This window comes from Phyllobates terribilis, unplaced genomic scaffold (genome assembly GCF_046119375.1).
Source record: "Phyllobates terribilis strain yellow unplaced genomic scaffold, ASM4611937v1 Scaffold_2__4_contigs__length_985480577, whole genome shotgun sequence".
Lineage (NCBI taxonomy): Eukaryota > Metazoa > Chordata > Amphibia > Anura > Dendrobatidae > Phyllobates > Phyllobates terribilis.
The window spans coordinates 921,151,099-921,165,542 of NW_027362762.1; positions in this window are offsets into that span (position 1 = coordinate 921,151,099).

Below are 14,444 nucleotides of genomic sequence, written 5' to 3' on the forward strand. Positions count from 1 at the left end.
TCCCCCCACTCCAGCCAGGGACAGGGACTGTCGTGCCCATCTCAGGGGCATATTGGTCGCCCTGCCCCACGGCAATGTGGTGTAAAGCATGCAGGTGTCGGGTCCTGATCCACACTCCATCCTTATCTGAGAGTGAGATATCACACCTCTGGGTGAGGTGCAATACGTCTGTAGCAACCGAGCCCTCGGTGCTACAGTTCCATTTATCTTCAGCCTAGGTGACGTATTGTGATACAGGGCCGTGATTTTGGCTATAAAAGGGTCCCCTAGACCCCTACCCCAAGCTTTTTAAGAGAATCATATATGGCGTGCCAGGAGACTCTATGGAATGCTTTCTCAGCATCCAACGAGAGTATCTACTTACAAATTTTTAACTGCATCTAGCCCAGGAAATACTTTGTGCCTAGTAGCAGTGTCTGCTAGTCAGCGGATTATCCCGGCTGTTAAGCAAGCTACACCACCTGTAGTTTGGACACTTAATTTTTTCAAAGGAAATGCTTCGGGACCACGGGATACTTAGTGAAGAGCATCAGGAGGCACCCCAAGGCATAGGGGCTGGGACTGGCACTAGGATGCCTTGCGGTGGACAGCCGAGCTCGATCCTTATAAAAGCTTTATAACTGCAGCAGCTTTAGTGGACGCTACTGGAGCTGGAATTACGCGGCTGCTGGCATGAGACTTGCCCTCCAATAGATCCTTGTAAATGGATTTAAAGTGTATTCATTCAAATTAGAGAGACAATTTAAATTAAAAAGCTTAGAGCTGCCTCCACCACAGGGGGGCTCTCTCGACCCACCAGCGGACAGGCACCAGTATTGGGAGAGGGGGGCTGGCCGTCAGGGTTCACCGCGGCTCTGGCACAAACCCGGCGACACGGAGGTGGCACGGGCAGGAGCGGACTGGCCGTCTCGGCTTCTCACTTTTTGGATTTTAGAAGGGCATGACATGCCTATATCTGTGTCTCCTCCTCCTTTTACTCCTCCACCTCTTTTCTTTTCGCATGACTATATGTACTTGTCACTTTTCCATGTGTTAGTTGTGTCTTCTGAGCAGTTTGTCAGCTTTTGGACACCTTTGAAGGTGTTTTCTATGTGTTTCTATGTGTTTTTGTTTGCCTGCCATTGGTTTTAACGGTGTTCGAAGGTGTTCGACGAACAGTTCGACGAACAGTTCGGCGAACACACGGGTGTTCGACGAACCGAACCGAACTCGAACACTACGGGGGTGGCTCAACACTAGTAGGGAATAGTTGTGATTGCAGTCCTTTTAAGGACTAGGTTACAGCATTTCCTATGACTTTTATCAGGCAGGTCTGTGCTCTTAAATAGATAGGTTGTGGGAGTAAAGACTAATTGTAATTGGAGTCCTTTTCAGGACTAGGTTACATCAGTTCCTATCAGTTTTTGCCAGGCAGGTCTGTGCCAGTGCTGTGCAAGTTTTTTTCACAGCATTTGGCTGAATCTAGCAAAGCTAATCCTTTTTGGCCTATTGCAGAGTGTGTTAGTCAGTGGAGTAGCCTATCTGAGTTGCAAGATATACCACCTGTGTATAGAATACCAATTTTTTTACTGCACCTAGTGAAGTAAAATCTTTTGGGCATAGCATCATTCTATTAGTCCATCTATACTGACCTCCATCAGGTTGTAAACTGAATATAATTTTTTTCTGCATCTAGCTCTGAAAAAATATTTGGCCTTCTAGCAGTGTGTGGGACTTGTTCTATTAGTCCATCTATACTGACCTCCATCACGTTGCAAATTCAAAATAATTTTTTGTCTGCATCTAGCTCTGAAAAAATATTTGGGATTCTAGCAGTGTGTGGGACTTTCTCTATTAGTCCATCTATACTGACCTCCATCAGGTTGCAAATTCAAAATAATTTTAATCTGCATCTACCTCTGAAAAAATATTTGGCCTTCTAGCTGTGTGTGGGACTTGTTCTATTAGTCAATCTATACTGACCTCCATCAGGTTGCAAATTAAAAATAATTTTTGTCTGCATCTACCTCTGAAAAAATATTTCGGCTTCTAGCAGTGTTTGGGACTTGGTCTATTAGTCCATCTATACTGACCTCCATCAGGTTGCAAACTGAATATAATTTTTTTCTGCATCTAGCTCTGAAAATATATTTGGCCTTCTAGCAGTGTGTGGGACTTTCTCTATTAGTCCATCTATACTGACCTCCATCAGGTTGCAAATTAAAAATAATTTTTATCTGCATCTAGCTCTGAAAAAATATTTGGCTTTCTAGAAGTGTGTGGGACTTTCTCTATTAGTCCATCTATACTGACCTCCATCAGGTTGCAAACTGAATATATTTTTTTTCTGCATCTAGCTCTGAAAAAATATTTGGGCTTCTAGCAGTGTGTGGGACTTGTTCTATTAGTCCATCTATACTGACCTCCATCAGGTTGCAAACTGAATATAATTTTTTTCTGCATCTAGCTCTGAAAAAATATTTGGCCTTCTAGCAGTGTGTGGGACTTGTTCTATTAGTCCATCTATACTGACCTCCATCACGTTGCAAATTCAAAATAATTTTTTGTCTGCATCTAGCTCTGAAAAAATATTTGGCCTTCTAGCAGTGTGTGGGACTTGTTCTATTAGTCCATCTATACTGACCTCCATTATGTTGCAAATTCAAAACAATTTTTTGTCTGCATCTAGCTCTGAAAAAATATTTGGCCTTCTAGCAGTGTGTGGGACTTTCTCTATTAGTCCATCTATACTGACTTTCATCAGGTTGCAAATTAAAAATAATTTTTATCTGCATCTACCTCTGAAAAAATATTTGGGCTTCTAGCTGAGTGTGGGACTTGTTCTATTAGTCCATCTATACTGACCTCCATCAGGTTGCAAACTGAATATAATTTTTTTCTGCATCTAGCTCTGAAAAAATATTTGGCCTTCTAGCAGTGTGTGGGACTTTCTCTATTAGTCCATCTATACTGACCTCCATCAGGTTGCAAATTCAAAATAATTTTTATCTGCATCAAGCTCTGAAAAAATATTTGGCCTTCTAGCAGTGTGTGGGACTTTCTCTATTAGTCCATCTATACTGACATCCATCAGGTTGCAAATTAAAAATAATTTATATCTGCATCTAGCTCTGAAAAAATATTTGGCCTTCTAGCAATGTGTGGGACTTTCTCTATTAGTCCATCTATACTGACCTCCATCAGGTTGCAAATTAAAAATAATTTTTATTTGCATCTTGCTCTGAAAAAATATTTGGGCTTCTAGCAGTGTGTGGGACTTGTTCTATTAGTCCATCTATACTGACCTCCATCAGGTTGCAAATTAAAAATAATTTTTATCTGCATCTAGCTCTGAAAAAATATTTGGCTTTCTAGAAGTGTGTGGGACTTTCTCTATTAGTCCATCTATACTGACCTCCATCAGGTTGCAAACTGAATATATTTTTTTTCTGCATCTAGCTCTGAAAAAATATTTGGGCTTCTAGCAGTGTGTGGGACTTGTTCTATTAGTCCATCTATACTGACCTCCATCAGGTTGCAAACTGAATATAATTTTTTTCTGCATCTAGCTCTGAAAAAATATTTGGCCTTCTAGCAGTGTGTGGGACTTGTTCTATTAGTCCATCTATACTGACCTCCATCACGTTGAAAATTCAAAATAATTTTTTGTCTGCATCTAGCTCTGAAAAAATATTTGGCCTTCTAGCAGTGTGTGGGACTTGTTCTATTAGTCCATCTATACTGACCTCCATCATGTTGCAAATTCAAAACAATTTTTTGTCTGCATCTAGCTCTGAAAAAATATTTGGCCTTCTAGCAGTGTGTGGGACTTTCTCTATTAGTCCATCTATACTGACTTTCATCAGGTTGCAAATTAAAAATAATTTTTATCTGCATCTACCTCTGAAAAAATATTTGGGCTTCTAGCTGAGTGTGGGACTTGTTCTATTAGTCCATCTATACTGACCTCCATCAGGTTGCAAACTGAATATAATTTTTTTCTGCATCTAGCTCTGAAAAAATATTTGGCCTTCTAGCAGTGTGTGGGACTTTCTCTATTAGTCCATCTATACTGACCTCCATCAGGTTGCAAATTCAAAATAATTTTTATCTGCATCAAGCTCTGAAAAAATATTTGGCCTTCTAGCAGTGTGTGGGACTTTCTCTATTAGTCCATCTATACTGACATCCATCAGGTTGCAAATTAAAAATAATTTATATCTGCATCTAGCTCTGAAAAAATATTTGGCCTTCTAGCAATGTGTGGGACTTTCTCTATTAGTCCATCTATACTGACCTCCATCAGGTTGCAAATTAAAAATAATTTTTATTTGCATCTTGCTCTGAAAAAATATTTGGGCTTCTAGCAGTGTGTGGGACTTGTTCTATTAGTCCATCTGTACTGACCTCCATCAGGTTGCAAATTGAATATAATTTTTTTCTGCATCTAGCTCTGAAAAAATATTGGGCTTCTAGCTGTGTGTGGGACTTGTTGTATTAGTCCATCTATACTGACCTCCATCAGGTTGCAAACTGAATATATTATTTTCTGCATCTACCTCTGAAAAAATATTGGGCTTCTAGCTGTGTGTGGGACTTGTTCTATTAATCCATCTATACAGACCTCCATCAGGTTGCAAACTGAATATAATTTTTTTCTGCATCTAGCTCTGAAAAAATATTGGGCTTCTAGCTGTGTGTGGGACTTGTTCTATTAATCCATCTATACAGACCTCCATCAGGTTGCAAACTGAATATAATTTTTTTCTGCATCTAGCTCTGAAAAAATGTTTGGCCTTCTAGCAGTGTGTGGGACTTTCTCTATTAGTCCATCTATACTGACCTCCATCAGGTTGCAAATTAAAAATAATTTTTATCTGCATCTACCTCTGAAAAAATATTTGGGCTTCTAGCTGTGTGTGGAACTTGTTCTATTAGTCCATCTATACTGACCTCCATCACGCTGCAAATTCAAAATAATTTTTTGTCTGCATCTAGCTCTGAAAAAATATTTGGCCTTCTAGCAGTGTGTGGGACTTTCTCTATTAGTCCATCTATACTGACCTCCATCAGGTTGCAAATTAAAAATAATTTTTATCTGCATCTAGCTCTGAAAAAATATTTGGGCTTCTAGCTGTGTGTGGGACTTGTTCTATTACTCCATCTATACTGACCTCCATCAGGTTGCAAACTGAATATAATTTTTTTCTGCATCTAGCTCTGAAAAAATATTGGGCTTCTAGCTGTGTGTGGGACTTGTTGTATTAGTCCATCTATACTGACCTCCATCAGGTTGCAAACTGAATATATTTTTTTCTGCATCTACCTCTGAAAAAATATTGGGCTTCTAGCTGTGTGTGGGACTTGTTCTATTAATCCATCTATACAGACCTCCATCAGGTTGCAAACTGAATATAATTTTTTTCTGCATCTAGCTCTGAAAAAATATTTGGCCTTCTAGCAGTGTGTGGGACTTTCTCTATTAGTCCATCTATACTGACCTCCATCAGGTTGCAAACTGAATATAATTTTTTTCTGCATCTAGCTCTGAAAAAATATTTGGCCTTCTAGCAGTGTGTGGGACTTGTTCTATTAGTCCATCTATACTGACCTCCATCAGGTTGCAAATTCAAAATAATTTTTTGTCTGCATCTAGCTCTGAAAAAATATTTGGCCTTCTATCAGTGTGTGGGACTTTCTCTATTAGTCCATCTATACTGACCTCCATTAGGTTGTAAACTGAATATATTTTTTTTTCTGCATCTACCTTTGAAAAAATATTTGGGCTTCTAGCTGTGTGTGGGACTTGTTCGATTAGTCCATCTATACTGACCTCCATCAGGTTGCAAATTGAATATAATTTTTTTCTGCATCTAACCCAGCCAATAGTTTTGGCCTAATACCACAGTTTGGCCACTCAGCTCTGCTCGGTTCCCATCCATTGTTTTTTTGTGCAAACAACTCCAGAGTTGTGAATTAGTTAACCACCAAAATGAGTGGAAAAAGGCCTGCTGCTGGTGGAAAGGGGAATAGGCGTGTTGGGAAGGGGAAAAAAGGTTGTGTCCGTGGGGTAGGTGTTAAAGCAACAGTAACATCTGCAGAAGAAAGACCATCTTCCAGCCAAACTAAAATGTCTACTTCTTTTAGCGGACAATGTGATAAGATCCCTTTCTTACGGCCACGTCAATCGCTACAAATTCCAGATGAGGCACAAAAACAGCAGATGCTTCAACGGATATCAAGTGCTCCTTTAAGTGGGCTCTCCTCCACATCAACTTCAACATCACAAATACTCCAGTCCTGAAAGGTGTCACCCCAATCGCACTTGCTTCCTCACAGCTCCCAAATCTCCAGCTGCCCGTCTGAGTATGAGGTAGAACAGATGGTTGAGTCTGCAGAGCTGTTTACTCATACTATAGCCTGGGAATCAGAGGTCGACTCCAGCGCTTCTGTGAATCCAGACGAGGAAATGATCTGCACTGATGCCCAGAATCTTTATGAGTCGGATCCAGGACCAGACGCAGAAGGTTCTGACCATAATGTAGACCCTCATTCCCAAACTGTAACTCCTGTTGGTGGAGACAATGAGGAAGACGATGATGAGACTCAAATACCTGATTGGAGCGACAACTTTAGTTTTTTGTCAGGGCAGGAACAGGTTGGCTCTGAGGACGACGGGTGTGATAACGCACAGGGTGATGATGATGAGGTTGGAGATCCCACTTACTGTCAACCCACAGTCAGCCAAGAGATGAGGTCAGCAGAGGAGGTGGAGGAAGATGCTAGTGACGACGAGGTCAGGTTGCGCCTTCCTGGACAGAGACGTAGTACTGGAAGCACTTCAACAACTGCATCCTCAAACACAACTCTGCCTCTCACCACAAGTCGTGGTGGCTCTTCAGGTCGCATGGGTGCTAAGCCTTGCATAGCCTGGACATTTTTTCAGATCGATAAAGATGACCCAACTCGTGTTATCTGTAACATTTGTCAGCAAAAGCTAAGTAGAGGCCAAAAAATACATAGTTTGAGTACTTCATGCATGAACCGGCACATGGACATGAAGCATAAGTTGCAGTGGGAAGCTCAGTGTGCTACAATGCGGCCTAGCCGGTCGGGCCAACCACCGTCTGCCATATCTTGTGCATCCACGGCCTCTTCATCCTCTGTGACTGGGGGGACAGCAGTCACACCTGTTTTGGGGCGCAGACCTGCCACCTCTTTACCCGCAACAGCCAGCGTGATTGGCAGGTCATCATTTTCTTTGGAGGTGGTAACACCAGCTGGTGTTGAGCGCTGTCCGACATCGATAGCACCACCTTTGGATCAAGGCAACCTAACATGTCCGCCTGCATCTTCCTCACAGACCGGCAGTTTGCCGGGGACACACTTATCAACCCCGTCTAAGCACAATAGCCAGCCCTCGGTCCCTCAGATGTGGACAAGTAAAAGACCATTTCCTCCTAGCCATAAGAAAGCTAAGAGGTTGAATTTCACCATCTGCAAGCTCTTGGCTACAGAAATGCTGCCTTTCCGCCTGGTGGACACAGAGGATTTTCGAGACCTTATGTCCGTCGCAGTGCCCCAGTACCAGATGCCCAGTCGGCACTACTTCTCAAAGAAAGGTGTGCCTGCGCTCCACCAGCATGTCGCACACAACATCACCGCTTCTTTGAGAAACTCTGTGTGTGACAGGGTGCATTTCACCACAGACACTTGGACGAGTAGGCATGGACAGGGGCGTTACATGTCGCTGACTGGGCACTGGGTAACTATGGTGACAGCAGGACAAGGGGCTGCTGTCCAAGTCTTGCCGTCCCCACGAGTTGTGCGTCAATCCTCTTTATGTCAAAGTTCCTCCACTGCTTCTGCCTCCTCAACCTCCTCTCGGTCTTCCACCTGCACCCAAAGCCTGTCTGGTCATGCCACAAGCTTTCTAACTGCGCAGAAGGGATCCTGCATACCTCCTTACTATGCTGGCAGTAGGGCTCAACGTCATCCGGCGGTTTTTACTTTGAAATGTCTGGGAAATGTGAGTCACACAGCTGAGGAGTTGTGGTCAGCTCTGGAGAACCAATTTCATGAATGGTTGTCTCCACTGGACCTGAAACCAGGGAAGGCCGTGTGCGACAATGCTGCAAACCTGGGTGCGGCCCTTCGCCGGGGCAATGTCACACACGTGCCTTGTATGGCTCACGTGTTGAACCTGGTTGTCCAGCAATTTTTAGCCCACTATCCCAGACTAGATGGCCTTCTGCAGAGGGCACGGTCGCTGTGTGCTCACTTCCGCCGTTCGCATCCCGCAGCTCAGCGACTTACATCTCTACAGAAGTCGTTGGGCCTGCCACTTCACCGGCTAAAATGCGTTGTGCCTACCCGGTGGAATTCAACTCTGCACATGTTGCAGCGACTGTGGCAGCACCGACAAGCCCTGGTGCAATACGTTCTGACGTATAGCCTGGGCCAACGAGATCCAGACGTGGGGCAAATCACGCTGGAGGAGTGGTCTCAGATCAGGGACCTATGCACCGTTCTGCACAGTTTTGAAATGGCGACGAAGATGTTTAGTGCTGACGATGCCATTATCAGCATGACTATTCCGGTGATTTACATGCTGGAGCACATGTTAAACAGAATTCGGAGTCAGGTGGTGGCACAAGAGGAGGTGGAGGAAGTAGAGGAGGAGGAGTTGTATGCGGAAGGGCTAACATCTGCAAGGTCCAGACGGTCGGCAGCACCAAGGCGGCAGGCATGTGAGGGTGGGGGAGATGGTTTTACCAGGGCGCATGGTAGCAGCCAAACTAGTGAGGAAGGTGCAGGAGCCCAGGAAGAAGTGGAGGACGAACTGATGGAAGACTCATCAGATGAGGGAGACCTTGATCACATTTCTGTTGTGCGAGGTTGGGGGGAGAGGACAGAGGAAGGAAGCATGATTGTTACCTCGCCACCAACACAACAGGGACTTGGTGCTCCTGGATGCGCAACACACATGAGTGCCTTCTTGCTGCACTACCTGCAACATGACCCTCGAATTGGGAGAATTAGAAATAATCCTGACTACTGGGTTGCCACACTGTTAGATCCCCGGTACAAAAGTAAATTTGCAGAAATTATTCCTGCCATAGAAAGGGATGCACGCATGCAGGAGTATCAGCAGAGACTGTTGCAGAATCTTACATGTGCTTTTCCACAAAACACCAGTGGTGCACGTAGTGAATCTCACAGTTCCAACTTGCCAACCGTGGGACCGTCAAGTGTTCAGCACTCAAACCATAACAGAACCACAGTATCTGCTGGCAACATCAATTTTGCGCAATCATTTCACCACTTTTTTAGCCCATCCTTTTCAAGGCCACAGGAGACAAGAAGTCTGACACATAGTCAACGCCTAGAGACGATGGTACAGGAGTATCTCCAAGTAAACATTGAAGCCATGACTGTGTCACTGGACCCTTGCTCTTTTTGGGCTTCCAATCTGGATAAATGGCCGGAGCTAGCCACTTACGCCTTGGAGATCTTGTCATGCCCCGCAGCCAGCGTTCTGTCTGAACGTGTGTTCAGCGCTGCTGGTGGTGTGCTGACAGATAAGCGCACGCGGCTCTCCACTGATAATGTAGACAGACTCACGTTCATAAAGATGAACAAATCATGGATCCGAAACGACTTTTCTACCCCTGTGTCATCCTGGGGAGAGTAAAAGATGGATGATTGGTTAAAATCACCCTACCAACCGTTTTAAGCTTTCAAATTACTAATCATGTTTATCTGTATCTTGGCTGGAAAATAATTTGGGCTTTGTAGCAGTGTGCAGCACTGATTCTATTAGGCCATCTATAATAAGCTCCACCAGATTTAAAATTACTAATCATGTTTATCTGTATCTTGGCTAAAAATAATTTGGGCTTTGTAGCAGTGTGCAGCACTGATCCTATTAGGCCATCTATACTAAGCTCCACCAGATTTAAAATTAATAATAATTTTTAGCTGCATCTAGCCCGGAAAATAATTTTGGGGCTCCGAGATGCGCAAGACACATAAGTGCCTTCTTGCTGCACTACCTGCAACATGACCCTCATATTGTCAGAATTCGAAGTAATCATGACTACTGGGTTGCCACACTCTTAGATCCGCCAAACTTTTCGATCAACCTTTTCATTTTAATAAAGACCAAAAAAATGGTCATTTTTGAAATTATAAGCATTAGCAGGTTATGAGAAACTGAAATCAAACAGTTTTCAACTCAAAACTTTATTCTAGGTGATGTTACATTTTCACATAGGACCCCTTGTTCGAAAGGAGCTTCTGAACTCTCTCGTCCATTGAATTTGTCAGGTTTTGGATGGTTTCTGCTTCAATTGTTTTGCATCAGGACAGAATACCCTCCCAGAGCTGTTGCTTAGATGTGAACTGCCTCCCGCCATCATAGACACTCCTTTTGATGATGCTCCAGAGGTTCTGAATGGTAGAGGTCAGGGGAGCATGGGGGTCACACCATAAGTTTGTCCCCTTTTATGCCGATATCAGCCAGAGATGCAGATGTTTTATGTGCAGCATGAGATGGTGCATTATCATGCAAAAAAATGATCTTGCTGTGAAATACACGGTTCTTCTTCTTGAACCATGGCAGGAAGTGCTGTTTGAGAAAATCCACATACATTATGGAGTTCATCTTTAGCGCCTTCAGGGATCCTAAAGGGGCCGACAATCTCTCTCCCCATGATTCCAGCCCAAAACATTACTCCACCTCCTCCTTGTTGGCGCTGTAGCCGTGTTTGCGTGGGGTGTCCATCAACCAGCCATCCTCCACTCCATCCATCTGGACCATAGAGCGCTGCACGGCACTCATCCGTGAACAAAACAGTTTTGAAATCAGTCTTCATGTAATGTTTGGCCCACTGGAGCCGTTTCTGCTTGTGTGAAGTGGATAGAGGAGGTCGACAGGATGGCGTATGCACAGCTGCAAACCTCTGAAGGACCCTGCATCTTGTTGTTCGGGGGACGTTGGAGGCACCAGCAGCTTCAAAAACTTGTCTGCTGCTATGACAAGGCTTTTTTGCCGCTGCTCTTTTAACCTGACGTAATTGCTTGTAGGAAAGAGTCCTCAATTTGCCCTTATCAGCACGCACACGTGTGTACTGTGAATCAGCAAACATACTTCTTGATTGCCAAGACACTTCATCCTGATCATCGCACAATGTTGATTGTAGTCATGCCTTGACCTAAACGCTCCACAATTTCTTGCTTCTCAGCAGCCGACACATCCTTTTTCTTTCCCATTTTGGCAGAAAATGTAGGCTGCTTAATAATGTGAGACAGCCTTCTTAAGTAGTCTTGCCTTTCATTGGACACACCTGCCAGACTAATTAGCACAGGTGTCTGCAATTGCTTACAGTGATATAAAGAGCCCTGACACACATCACCATCAATGAGTTTAACTGACAAACAAACAAATTCTTCCCTTATCACTCCTAAACACTTTTTGCATAATAATTTGGAACACAGTGTACATGTGCTTTTCTGCAAAACACCAGTGGTTCACGTAGTGAATCTTACAGTTCTAACTTGCCAACCGTGGTCTGTATAGAGTTGCTCAATAAAGGGTCCAAAATTAAGATAACATAGATGGGAGAGGTCTCTATGAATAGGAATTCCTAAGTATTTGATACCCTGTGAGGGCCAGGCAAAGGGAAAGTTGGACTGGATGGAATCCTATATGGATTTGGGGAGGGAGACATCGAGGGCCTCAGACTTCGCTACATTGATTTTAAAATTTGACCATGTAACAAAGTGATCTATTTCAGCCATAACAGCATGGATGGATATATGTGATTGAGTGATATATACTAGGACATCATCAGCAAATAGAGAGCACTTGTACTCGGTGCCTCCCACCTCAATCCACCTAATATTGGGGTTATGGCGAATTGATGAGAGCAGGTGCTCCGTCACTAGGATGTATAAGAGAGGGGACAGAGAACATCCCTGCCTTGTCCCATTGGTGATTGTGAAAGGTGATGAAAATGTTCTGACGCGCCCCCTGGGCCTTGGGACGCCCGGAGCCGGACCCTTTTTGGTGGATGCTGGTGGTTGTAGTCTCCGTGGCGGCGACCCGGTTCCGTGGCTCAGGGCGGTCAAACCAGTGGCGGAACTATTTAGGTGGTTTTGATGTTTAAATGTCCGACTACGCCACCCGTGGATTGCGGTCAGAGTGAACCGCCGCTCCAGGGCAGACCGCTGAGGCTGGTGTTGTGGGTGCAGCAGAGCGTAGCATAACTCCCCACGGGAGGAGTATAGCCTCAGGGCAGTGTATGCGGAGGATGGGGGTGATGGTGCAGGGCAGCAGCAGTAACGACACGGAGTCAGTGATGCAGTCCAGGGCCTTTACTCACAGTTCTTATTATCCAGACCACGTCTGCAGGTAACGGCTGCCCACGTCGTACTGTGCTCACCAGGTGAGGGGCTCAGACAACTCCCAGATAACTTTGGAGCGCTTCACAGGACCCCCTTTGTGTGTCCTTTGTCTGGCCTTTCTTACCAACCCTTCTGTCCGGCTGCCTCGGGCCTCCTCTTGGTAAACTTGGCGCCAGTTTCCCTGACCCTATGTGGTGCCTTCCTAGCGGGTGTAGCGAGGGGCTGCGCCACATAAAATGTCACAGCCTCTGGTTTCTAGCTGAGGGTCGTTTCCTGCCTCCACTAGTTTCGGGGACCGGTCTCCCCCTTTGGCCTGACCCCTCCACGCAGGTGGATTCGGGCGTGCGGTGGCGACTCACCCGTCCGCACCCCTGGGATCCCTTCATTCCTCTTTCCTGGAGCCTTCTCCGCTCCTTTTCCTTCCTTCTCCCTCTTCCAGGCCTGGGCCTCTGTTACTAGGCCCGCCTCCGGAGCAGAGCTCATGCAGAGCCCCTGCTCCCTGCCACTTCTGCTCAGACTTCTCTGCACTGAACTAAGATGGTGCCCACCTTTTATACTCCCTTCTCAATGCACCCAGGAACTGCTTCCTCCCTGCTCCTGCACTACAGGGTTCCCCTTCGTCAGTGTACCCTCCCCCCACTCCAGCCAGGGAGAGGGACTGTCGTGCCCATCTCAGGGGCATATTGGTCGCCCTGCCCCACGGCAATGTGGTGTAATGCATGCAGGTGTCGGGTCCTGATCCACACTCCATCCTTACCTGAGAGTGAGATATCACACCTCTGGGTGAGGTGCAATACCTCTGTAGCAACCGAGCCCTCAGGGTAATACAGTTCCATTTATCTTCAGCCTAGGTGACGTATTGCGATACAGGGCCGTGATTTTGGCTATAAAAGGGTCCCCTAGACCCCTACCCCAAGCTTTTTAAGAGAATCATATAAGGCGTGCCAGGAGACTCTATGGAATGCTTTCTCAGCATCCAACGAGAGTATCTAATTACAAATTTTTAACTGCATCTAGCCCAGGAAATACTTTGTGCCTAGTAGCAGTGTCTGCTAGTCAGCGGATTATCCCGGCTGTTAAGCAAGCTACACCACCTGTAGTTTTGACACTTAATTTTTTCAAAGGAAATGCTTCCGGACCACGGGATACTCAGTGAAGAGCATCAGGAGGCACCCCAAGGCATAGGGGCTGGGACTGGCAGTAGGATGCCTTGCGGTGGACAGCCGAGCTCGATCCTTATAAAAGCTTTTTAACTGCAGCAGCTTTAGTGGACGCTACTGGAGCTGGAATTACGCGCCTCTGGCATGAGACTTGCCCTCCAATAGATCCTTGTAAATGGATTTAAAGTGTATTCATTCAAATTAGAGAGACAATTTAAATTAAAAAGCTTAGAGCTGCCTCCACCACAGGGGGGCTCGCTCGACCCACCAGCGGACAGGCACCAGTATTGGGAGAGGGGGGCTGGCCGTCAGGGTTCACCGCGGCTCTGGCACAAACCCGGCGACACGGAGGTGGCAAGGGCAGGAGCGGACTGAACGTGTCGGCTTCTCACTTTTTGGATTTTAGAAGGGCATGACATGCCTATATCTGTGTCTCCCCCTCCTTTTACTCCTCCACCTCTTTTCTTTTCGCATGACTATATGTACTTGTCACTTTTCCATGTGTTAGTTGTGTCTTCAGAGCAGTTTGTCAGCTTTTGGACACCTTTGAAGGTGTTTTCTATGTGTTTCTATGTGTTTTTGTTTGCCTGCCATTAGTTTTAACGGTGTTCGAAGGTGTTCGACGAACAGTTCGACGAACAGTTCGGCGAACACACGGGTGTTCGACGAACCGAACCGAACTCAAACACTACGGGGGTGGCTCAACACTATTCAGCACTCAAACCGTAACAGAACCACAGTATCTGCTGGTAACATCAATTTTGCGGAATCATTTCGCCACTTTTTTAGCCCATCCTTTGCAAGGCCACAGGAGACAAGAAGTCTGACACATAGTCAACGCCTAGAGACGATGGTACAGGAGTATCTCCAAGTAAACATTGAAGCCATGACTGTGTC